Genomic DNA, 10,418 nt, shown 5'->3' with positions numbered 1-10,418 from the left:
GGATTTGGTGAAAAGGAAATAAAATTGAAAATTAAAAACATCAGGTTAGTGAATAATGGTATTATTTTATTTCAAAGGCATAATTATTTAACAATTAAACATTGACAAAGATACAATAAGCTCTTAATTATTTTTAATATCATAGTTTTAAGAAGTAACCTAACCTAACGTGATTAACTTTTTTTTAGATCTACCTATTCGCAGGAGTTAAAAAAAATAAAGGAATCTAAAAATTCAGGTGCGGGAACGGACACAGTTTATATTCCATCAGTAAAATGGTTCAGTATATTAGATGCATCCCTGCGAAATTTAAATTCAATACTTACAACAAGTGAAAGTAATTTGGTAAGTACCTAATTATCTACTTATACCAGAGGGTAGTAATTTTTCAATGTATCATTCTTGTCTGCCATGGGACAGACCCGCTTCCGACAAAATATTGCGCATATCTGTCCCGGCGATCTGTAGACCTTTGCGATGATCGGTTACTTAAAGAAGCGGGTAGCGGTTGCATTCCGAGAGGCTGTGGTTCATTTCTCCAATTACCAGAAACGACAGTTCCTGTCTCAAAATCTTCTGTGTCTACTGTGTATTCATACTGTTTGTTCTGTAGTTTTGTTCGTCGGAGCCAATTATGCAAAGCGCAACATGTCTTTACTATCTTAACAATTTTCTCAGGACTGAAGGGCATCGGTTTCTCAAACACTCTGAATCTAGCAGCTAGTATACCGAAACCATTTTCTACTATTCTTCTAGCCCGAGACAAGCGATAGTTAAAAATTTTTTGCTGTAAGGTTAATCGATTTCCTGGATAAGGTTTCAATAAGTATTCTTTCAAGGGAAATGCATTGTCGCCAACTAGGACATAACCCTCTGGTGGAATACCGTTTTCTAATTCTTGGTACAAGCTACAGTTTCGAAATACGCCCCCATCAGAAACCCTTCCATTGCACCCAACGTCTATGTAACTAAAGCAATAATTATGATCTACAACGGCCATTAAGACAATACTGTTTGTGTCTTTGTAATTATAGTATAAACTTCCTGAGTCAGGGGGTGCCTTCATGACAAAATGTTTGCCATCGAGTGCTCCTCAGCAGCCTGGAAAGTTCCACTGATTTCGAAAACCATTTTCAATTGCATTCCAGCCTGCAGTAGTAGGAACCTGAAAAAAAATCAAGATTATTTTGGATACCTAATAAAAACATGATTTGTTTCAGGCTTCCAATGCTTCAGACACTGATGATACAGATATTACGCATATTGAGCAAAATGAACCTACACCTGTCCCATCAACCAGCTCAATCACCCAGCTCTCGAGTACAGCTAGTCAATTACATAATAAGCGAAATAGTACTGCAGATGGTTTTCGTGAACCTACACCCCAACCTGCAGCAAAAAAGAAGAGAGTCGCTCAGCTCTCGAGCATGGTTAGTCAATTAAAGGAGATAGCTGATACTACTAATTCTAGAGTCGAAGAAAATGAGTTCGAGGTATTCGGTAAACACGTTGGTCTTCAACTGAAACAATTACCCTTACTATTGGCATTAGAAGCACAAGAGCACATTCAAATTTATTTAAATAGAATTCGACGTCAACATCTTCAACCCGCACCTGATCAAAATAGAAGCATAACGCCACAGTCGTCGTATGGTACCGAATCACTACATAGCGATTCAATAATTGATAATGACACCAGTAACTTAAATTTGGAATCTTTTCCCCCTTCCATTTTACCTGCACACCCCGTACCTACTGATTATCAGTCTTGCTCAAATATTATTCAATCGGGCCATATAAACAATAATGAAACACTGAGTAACACTACAATTCTATCAAATGACTTAATTTTAACAGCATTGCAGAACGCTAATGTTTATAATGAAGAATGATGGGAGCAAACTAATAATTAAAGTAACTTTAATCTAATATTTAATAAATAAGTAACTGTTATATTTGTTATAAGATGGTACGTAGCAATGTTGAAAATGATTAATTAATTAATAAATGTTTCATAATAAATCTGATGTACTTATTTAATCTTACCTTGATAAATTCTTTTAATGATTCATAGATAGCTTCACAAACTTCGATGATGAATTCAGATATAGTTGATTTTCCGAGTCTAAATATATGTGTGAGTGTCGTTAAACTACATCCAGTAGCAAGAAAGTATAGAACTGCTTGTAATTTTGTAATTGCAGGTATTGCACTTCTTAAAAGGGTATCTTTACGCTGAATCGTAGACTGTATTTTCATTAAAAGAAAATTCACACAAGTTTCGGACATCCTCAAGCTATTCAAGTATTCGTTGGGATCTTCCAATGCTAATTCCTTTAGAAGACAATTAGTACCTCCTAGGTCATTTCTTCTATTGATCCATTTTCCAGTATTACCAACTAAGTCGGATATTAATTTGATTCCAATTTTATTACACAAAGTTTGTACTATTTATAAATATACATACATACATATGGTCACGTCTATCTCCCTTGCGGTTGCTTATTTATAAATATTTACGTAATTATTGAAACTTCATAAAAAGTTCAATTCTTTTTTATTGTAAAATAATCACATACCTATACCAGTCCGAAAAATACTACATAGTTGGAACCCTATTGCTATCACTCAGCTGTCGGTCTATTTATCTGTCCATCTGTCTGTCCGTTCTTCTGTCTGTTCATCTGTCCTATATAATATTCTTTTATTTTCTTTTGAGACACACGACGACATTGAGAATCTAGAAAGAAGTGATGGAAAAAATGGAAATCAGAATAGTCCTCATTTTTCTACTGGAACAGAAGAAGCTTCGCCAAATATACAAGAAGAAAATGAAACTCGTCCAAAAGAAAATAAATCTCTAAATTATAGTAAAAAAAGACAAGCGCGAGATGAGTTGCCTCAAGAAATCAAAGCAGCGCGACGTCAAATGGATGAAGCTTTTGAATTTATGAAAGAGAATAAAGATGATGAATATAACATGTTCGGAAGACTGCTCGCAAGTAAACTAAACAAAATAAGAAATCCAAACACGCGTGAGATATTAATGAATGATATTCACAATTTAGTCTTTCGTGCATGTATGGCAAATCGACTTGAGCAGCAGTCTGCAGTACCTCAGTTATCTAAAGCCCTGTCTCCACATCATCAAGCATTCAGCCCATCACCAAATCATCAAACATACCAATCGCATCCAGGCCCCTCCACATCCATGTCACCACACCATCAAGCATTCAGCCCATCACCAAATCACCAAACATACCAGTCGCCTCCACCTCACGATTCAAATAGTCTACCCCCAGAACAGTTTTCAGTTCAAACTCACCAAGACAATTACCTAGAAATACCACCGCCAACTCGTGCCTCACAAATAGTAATTACAGAGTCCGGTGAAACAAATAAATGAAAGACAAAATATATAGTATGTGAAGATCGGCAATCAGTTATGAAGACATTTCGTACTGTAATGTATGCCAATACAATGCAAGAAGCTGAAATTAGAATGTCGGATTTATCAAATGAGGAGAAAGTTAAGAATAATAAAAAGCTAGAAAAACATTTAACATATTTATGGGGACGGCGTGAGGAGTGGTGTTTAGCATATCGCTCTGATATTCTAACACGAGGAAATAACACAAACAATTACTGTGAATCCTCAATAAGAATTTTTAAAGACATAGTACTGCAGCGCTGTAAAGTGTTCAATATGTGCGCGTTAGTGGACTTTTTCGCGAATACTTTTGAGTCATACCACAAGAAAAGGTTGATTCATTTTGCAAATGGGAGAGCGAGAAATCTTACGTTAGCATATGAAAAATTTTGCCAAGCAAGTAACAGTATTAAAGATATTGTACACATGGATGACAATACTTACTTCGTGAAAGAAAAGACTGATTTGAGTCGTATAGAATCAAAGGCGGCTATCTGTAAATTTTGGTAAAAATAAGTTTTGACTATGGTAACATTTAAAATTTTGAATGCTTCTAACGTATACATTGATTTACTATCAAAAATGGATATCTTTCATACAAAATACACGTCAAATCCGAGTTCATTTTCAAATACGGCTATCTGTAAAGATTCAAAATCAAACATGGCCTTGCCGCGCGACATTATGGCGGATCACAGTATTTTGCACAAATAGTGTTGAGTGATTTTTATTTATTTATTACAGTTTAAGTTTGTGTTACTAAAGATATTGACTGAAATTGAAATAATGGAGTCTAATCCTAGGTTGGTTACTAATCAGTTTTCTCGAAAACGACGCAGAAATCCCGAAAAATGGCAAAGAAATGTTGCTAAAAGAATGAGGTTAGTATTGTTACTAGGGCTGTGCCACAATCTCATTGTAATTTAATATTTTATTTATTAAGAATTTGGATTTCTATTTATAATTTTAGCTAAATAATTTATAATTTTTACTATAACAATAAAATGGATATCATAAACATCATCTACCAAGTATTGTTTATCGAGATAAAGAACTTACTTATCTATTTTAGGTATTCTTCTAAATCTGCGCCTGAACGAGTCTGTAACCATTTATCAAAAGCGCTACAGTGTGCAAAGTTGACAATGGACCAAATCATGAAACTGCACCGCAACTTTTATGCACATAGTGAAAAAAAAGAGCAAGACGCACTTATTTTAAAATATTGTTCGGTGCAAAGCACAGCTTATTAAAGACAAGGATTTAAAGGACAAAGACAAACTGCCACAAAATATCACGTCATTTTGGATAAAGGAAAAAAAATACCGATTTGCAAAAAATTCTTTTTGTCCATATTTGGTGTAACGAAACACCGAGTGGCATATGTAATGAATAGATTTTATTACACATCCGAGTTTCCTACCGAAAAGCGTGGTGGGAACCACAAAGAACATAAATACTATGCTCAGAAACAATCTATTCACGCATTCATTCAAAAATTAAAGTGTGTTGAGTCACACTACTGCAGAAAAAGCAAATTCGCAGAGAGACAGTATTTACCATCAGAGCTCAATATTAACAAACTGTTTATAATATATAAGAGCAGTGAATTTGCAAATTCTAAGGTAAAAAAGTCGTATTTTCGTTGTATTTTTAACAAATTTTACAATATCGGTTTTGGATCGCCAAAAACAGACGTCTGTTCAATGTGTTTACAACTAACAGAGAAGTTAAAAAATGAAAGTGACCCGCAAAAAAAGAACGAACTGATAACTCAAAAACGAGTACATACGTTGCGAGCAAAAGCATTTTTTGAGAAATTACGTGAAATATCTGATGGATTGAAAGTAATATCCTTTGATTGCCAAAAAAATCTGCCCCTACCTAAATTGCCCGATCAGAGCACGTATTACAGCCGGCAATTATACTTATACAACTTCACCATGGTGGAAGGATCTTCTACTCTTCCATTTTCAAAAGAACGTATTTTTGCATATGTATGTACTGAAAACGAACATAATAAGGATTCTAATCTAGTTTCATCGGCAGTCTACCATCGTTTAACCGAAACAGATAAAACTAATATCGACACTATTCGATTGGTTGCTGACGGCTGCGGAGGCCAAAATAAAAATAGTATTTTAGTTGGTACGTGTTGTAGTTGGCTGCTAAAAAACAATACTATTAAAAAAATAGAAATAGTGTTTCCAGTGACGGGGCACTCATACATGCCAGCAGATAGAGTATTCGGAGTGATTGAGAAAAAACTGAAAAATCTTGAAGTAATATTGCACCCCAACGAGATCAAAGACATAATCACTGAAACGGCCACTTTGGTGGAATTCGGTAAAGATTGTCCTGTTAAGGACTGGAGAAAGTCCGTTAAAAATGTCGTCAAACAGACAACATCGTGGCCTATGAAGTTCAAGGAGTGCAAAAGGTTCATTTTAAAACGGTCGAAAAAGCCAGGCAGTGTCCTGGTTCGAGGAGAACTTTTCTATAAAAGTGATGTTGCAGTAGCGGCCAATGTATGCCAAAAGGGCAAGAAAATAAGTATGATTGAGCCGCAAACTTTACTCAGTGGTGTACCTGTAAACAAAAATAAACTGGAAGATGTAAATAAGTTGCTAGTTAAACACTTTGGCCCTACGTGGAAGGAGTTACAAACTTTGGCCTTTTATGACAATTTATTTATGTCACAAGAGTCTCTTATTGCTTCACCAGAAGAGCAAATTCAAGATTATTGCGAAGAACCATTAGATGATGAGCCTGTGATCTTCGTATATAAAAATCATAGAGCATTGAATCACCGTGTCGCTCGCGCGCTACTAGAGGCGCCTTTGTCGACAAATTCTTTAAAAAGCAACGTGTCAGTGGGCGTCACCGTTTACCCACACTAATTATTACAGAAGTAATGCATCTGAATAGTCTAAGCTGACAGCCAAACGTCGCATTTTGGAATTTAATGATAATGACCCTTGACTAACTTTCGTCTCTAGTCCGGCCGCGCGCGAAGTTCATTGCTCTGTGATAAAAATGCACGAAGGTCACCGGTACCATCTAATTTTATTACTTAAAAAACATTGCATTAAATTTTGTATTAAGTTTAAGAAAGTCATTATTTCATTTTCATGTTTAAAAAAAACTAAGTACCTACCTATTTCATTTTAATTCACTGTAACTTAAGTATAAAGTATAAAATTAAAATATCATTTCTTTCTAATTTTGTTGTTACGTTAATTTTATCCAGTTGAAAATTCTAATTTCATTTTTATGTTATTAAATTCTAATTTCATTTTTATGTATACAAAAAAAAACTTAATTTTGTTGGGAATTAAAATTTCACTTGTTTTAATTTTGTAGATAATTAAATATTATATAATTTACTGCTTGTTTGTTAACATTTATTGATAGTGATATTGTTATCCGAACCACTATTTGAGTAACAATATCACTAACAATACCCCAGTGGTGTCAAATAAAAATAATACTTACTCATGATATTGTTTAGTGACAACCCTTATTTTACTTTTTTTTTTATTAGTATCAAACATGGCTATTTGTCATTGGCTTGGAATCAAAGGTGGCTATTTGTCTATATCTCAGGTTCAAATACGGTTATTTTCAAAGTTCAGTATCAAATGTGGCTATCTGCACAAAATAAACACCTGCCGTATCTAAACATTCAACTTTAATACAGACTTTGAGTTAAATTGTAAATTCTTTAATGATAATTTTGTCTTGCAAACAAAAATTTTGATGTAAAAATGAAAAACAGTCCTAAAGGGTTTATTTTTTATATTGTCACTTTTCAGCCATAACTCAGATAGCCGATTTTGATCCTACACGACTCATTTGTTTGTTGTTGACTGTGAAATGGCAACATGTGACTGCCCGTATGGAGCTGGAGGCCGGCTGTGCTGTAGAGAGAAAACATGGTAGTGAACTTACGACATCATTACATTTGAATGACTCTGATCGTCAACAATTTGCAAAATTCGCTCTGGGTGACCAGTTTTCACCGTCATTCTTTGAAAATATTACGGGTGAATCAAGCACAAAAAATGAAAAGAGCCAGTGATTCTATTACACCAGATGATGAAGTACCAGACACTTTTGAACTTCCAATAAATCGAGCTGAAAACCATGTAACCATCGACAATGAATGCTTTGACAATGCTGTTTAGAATATTAAAGCTCAGTTCCAAAGAATTACTGATATATTGAAAAAGGATTCAAATGCTGTATATACAAACATTCTTACTAAGTTTGGATCAAATTTATCGAAGCTACAAACTCCGTCAAGTATTATAACATTTATTGCTAAAAAACTACCCGAAGAAGATCTCAAAAAATTCATGTACAACCAACATCGATCGCTGGCCGCAAAGAAAGAGGTCTACCATGCAGTGGAAGGATTCAATCAGGACGACCAGCCAAGTCAGAAACAACAAAGAAAAGAAAGCGTGTTCATAATATTGCATCAAATATTAATGATAATGAGCCTCCTGCTAAAAAACACTGATTTTATTTAAATAAATTCTTTTTTTTTCTTGTAGTATCTAGGTATGTTGAATAAAAAATAAATTAAAGACCCGCGTTTTCATGCTCATCTATCACAAAACGCTCCAAAATAAACACGGATTTGTAGCGTTCAATTGCGCGTATGCTAATCACAAAACCCGTGCGCGATTGAAGGACTCGTGCCTGGAATTTAAAACGAGTTTGGAAGGGGAATTAACACAACAAACCCGTGCGTGTTTTAAGGCAGTACTGCCTCCTACTGAACACGGAAAAGGAAATACGCTTCCTGTATGGCAATATTAATGAGAATGTTTATGTTAGCTTGCCAGAAGGAGCATACTCGGGTAGCAGTAGCATTGTAAAATTGAACAAATCACTCTATGGTCTCAAAAATTCTCCAAAATGTTGGAATACTAAAGTTGTTATGCTTAAAGAAGGTTTTGTAAGATCAAATTGTGACTCTTGTCTCTACACAAAGTGTGCTGATAGTTATCAAATTTACTTACTATTGTATGTCGATGATGTTCTGATCTTCGGACCAAATAATGATTTAGTAAAGCAGGTAAAAATTGTATTAAGCAAAGAATTCAAAATGAAAGATTTAGGATTTGTAACTGATTACTTACGCATAGCTATAAAACAAAATTTACATACAGAAGTAACTGAACTGAGCCAAAGAAAATATTTAGAGAATGTATTAAAAAGATTTGGAATGTATGATTGCAAGCCCATGTCTACACCAATAGATAAGAATATAAATCCAAAACTTTTTCAAAATAATAGTACAGTAGATAAAAACATTGAAAAGTTATGTAGACAAATGATAGGATCTCTAATGTATGCTGTATCAGGCACTAGACCTGATTTGTGTTTTACTGTGTCTTTATTAAGTAGATATTAAAAATGTGCCAATGATATGTTGATGAGTGCTCTGAAGAGAGTGTTACGTTATATTAAACATACTCTAGATTATAAGTTAGTTTATAAATGTACTGATAATGTTTTAGAGGGGTACTGTGATGCAGACTGGGGAGGCGATCTTAGTGACAGAAGATCAACTACAGGCTACTTGTTTAAATTTTCTGATTGTTTAATCTCGTGGAGTTCAAAGAAACAGGCGTCTGTAAGTTTATCCTGTACAGAATCAGAATATGTTGCTATTAGTATGGCGGCTAGCGAAGCTTGCTGGCTGGTTAATTTGTTAAATGATTTTAAAATAACTAATGTATGTCCAGTACCTATTTATTGTGATAATCAGTCGGCTATATCTGTTGCCTGCGCAGACACTGTCAAACGTTTGAAACATATTGATATTCGTTATCACTTTATAAAGGAATTAGTTAAGAATAATAAGTTGTGTTTAAAATATGTTAAAACGAGTGATATGCTTACAAAATCTTTAAGTAAAGAATTGAGAACTCGTTTCTTAGGAAAATGTAGTGTAGGTAATTCTAAACAGATGTAATATGTTCTTATAATATTTACTAGGATCTTGAGGTGCAATACATTGAGCGGGGGTGTTAGAAATAGTGCAATGTAATTTCACCTTTATCTTCTTTACCGACTGCTCCTGTAAAACCTGATATTGCAACACTTACTGTCATGTTTTGTCTATGGTAGTTTTTGTCATTGAGCTGTTGTTGAAAACTAAGTTTAAAATAAAACCACATTTCGTTAAAAACACTGCGTTGTTTATTTTATCAGAATAGTTTTATTTTCCATAGTAAATCAAATCAAATCAAATCAAATCTATTTATTGTGGAGCACAGGTAAAAAGATAATATAATTGTATAGAGTACCACTGAGTCCTGTCTTTACAGACGTACAATAATTAATTACATACATTTATATAAAATAAAGTCAACATAAAAATTAAAATAAAATTGAAAATGTCAGTACACACATCAAAAATAAGAATTATATAAATTAAATCGAATTATTATGTCAAATTGTCTTGTAGAAAATCTTTAACACTGTAATAACATCTTTCTATTAAAAGCTGTTTAATTGTCTTTTTAAATGTCACTAAATCTTCGGTCTTATAACTATCTGGCAATTTATTAAAAATCTTAGGAGCCATCCCGATCACATTATTACTTATCAAAGATTTATGATGTCCTCCAATAACCAACTTTTGCTGGTAATGAGGTCTCACACGATCTGGCCTCATTCTTATGTCCGCTATTTTTGTAAACAAGTGGGGATTAGATTTTACAAAAAGACAAACTTCTAATATATAAATACTGGGTAATGTTAACATTTTATGTGCTTTAAACATAGGCACACAGCTGTCTCTAGATTTCAGTCCACACATCGATCTGATACATCTTTTTTGGGCCTTGAAGACTTTGTTAACTTCTACCGCATTACCCCAAAATATTACACCATAGTTTAAATGAGGGGTGACTAAACCATGATAAGCCACCAATGCAGCTTCTAATTTAACTTTTTTAGATATCCTAAA

The 10,418-nt window shown here is 33.9% G+C and overlaps 1 pseudogene; it reads right to left on the bottom strand.

Annotated features, from left to right (window-relative positions):
* Window positions 1–335: 335 nt before the first annotated feature.
* Window positions 336–2,289, bottom strand: LOC106135883 (putative nuclease HARBI1; annotated as a pseudogene).
* Window positions 2,290–10,418: the final 8,129 nt, after the last annotated feature.

Source organism: Amyelois transitella, chromosome 24 (assembly GCF_032362555.1).
Source record: "Amyelois transitella isolate CPQ chromosome 24, ilAmyTran1.1, whole genome shotgun sequence".
Taxonomy (NCBI): Eukaryota; Metazoa; Arthropoda; class Insecta; order Lepidoptera; family Pyralidae; genus Amyelois; species Amyelois transitella.
Note: the sequence above shows the minus strand (reverse complement) of the source record. Positions and strands in the feature narration are given on the sequence as shown.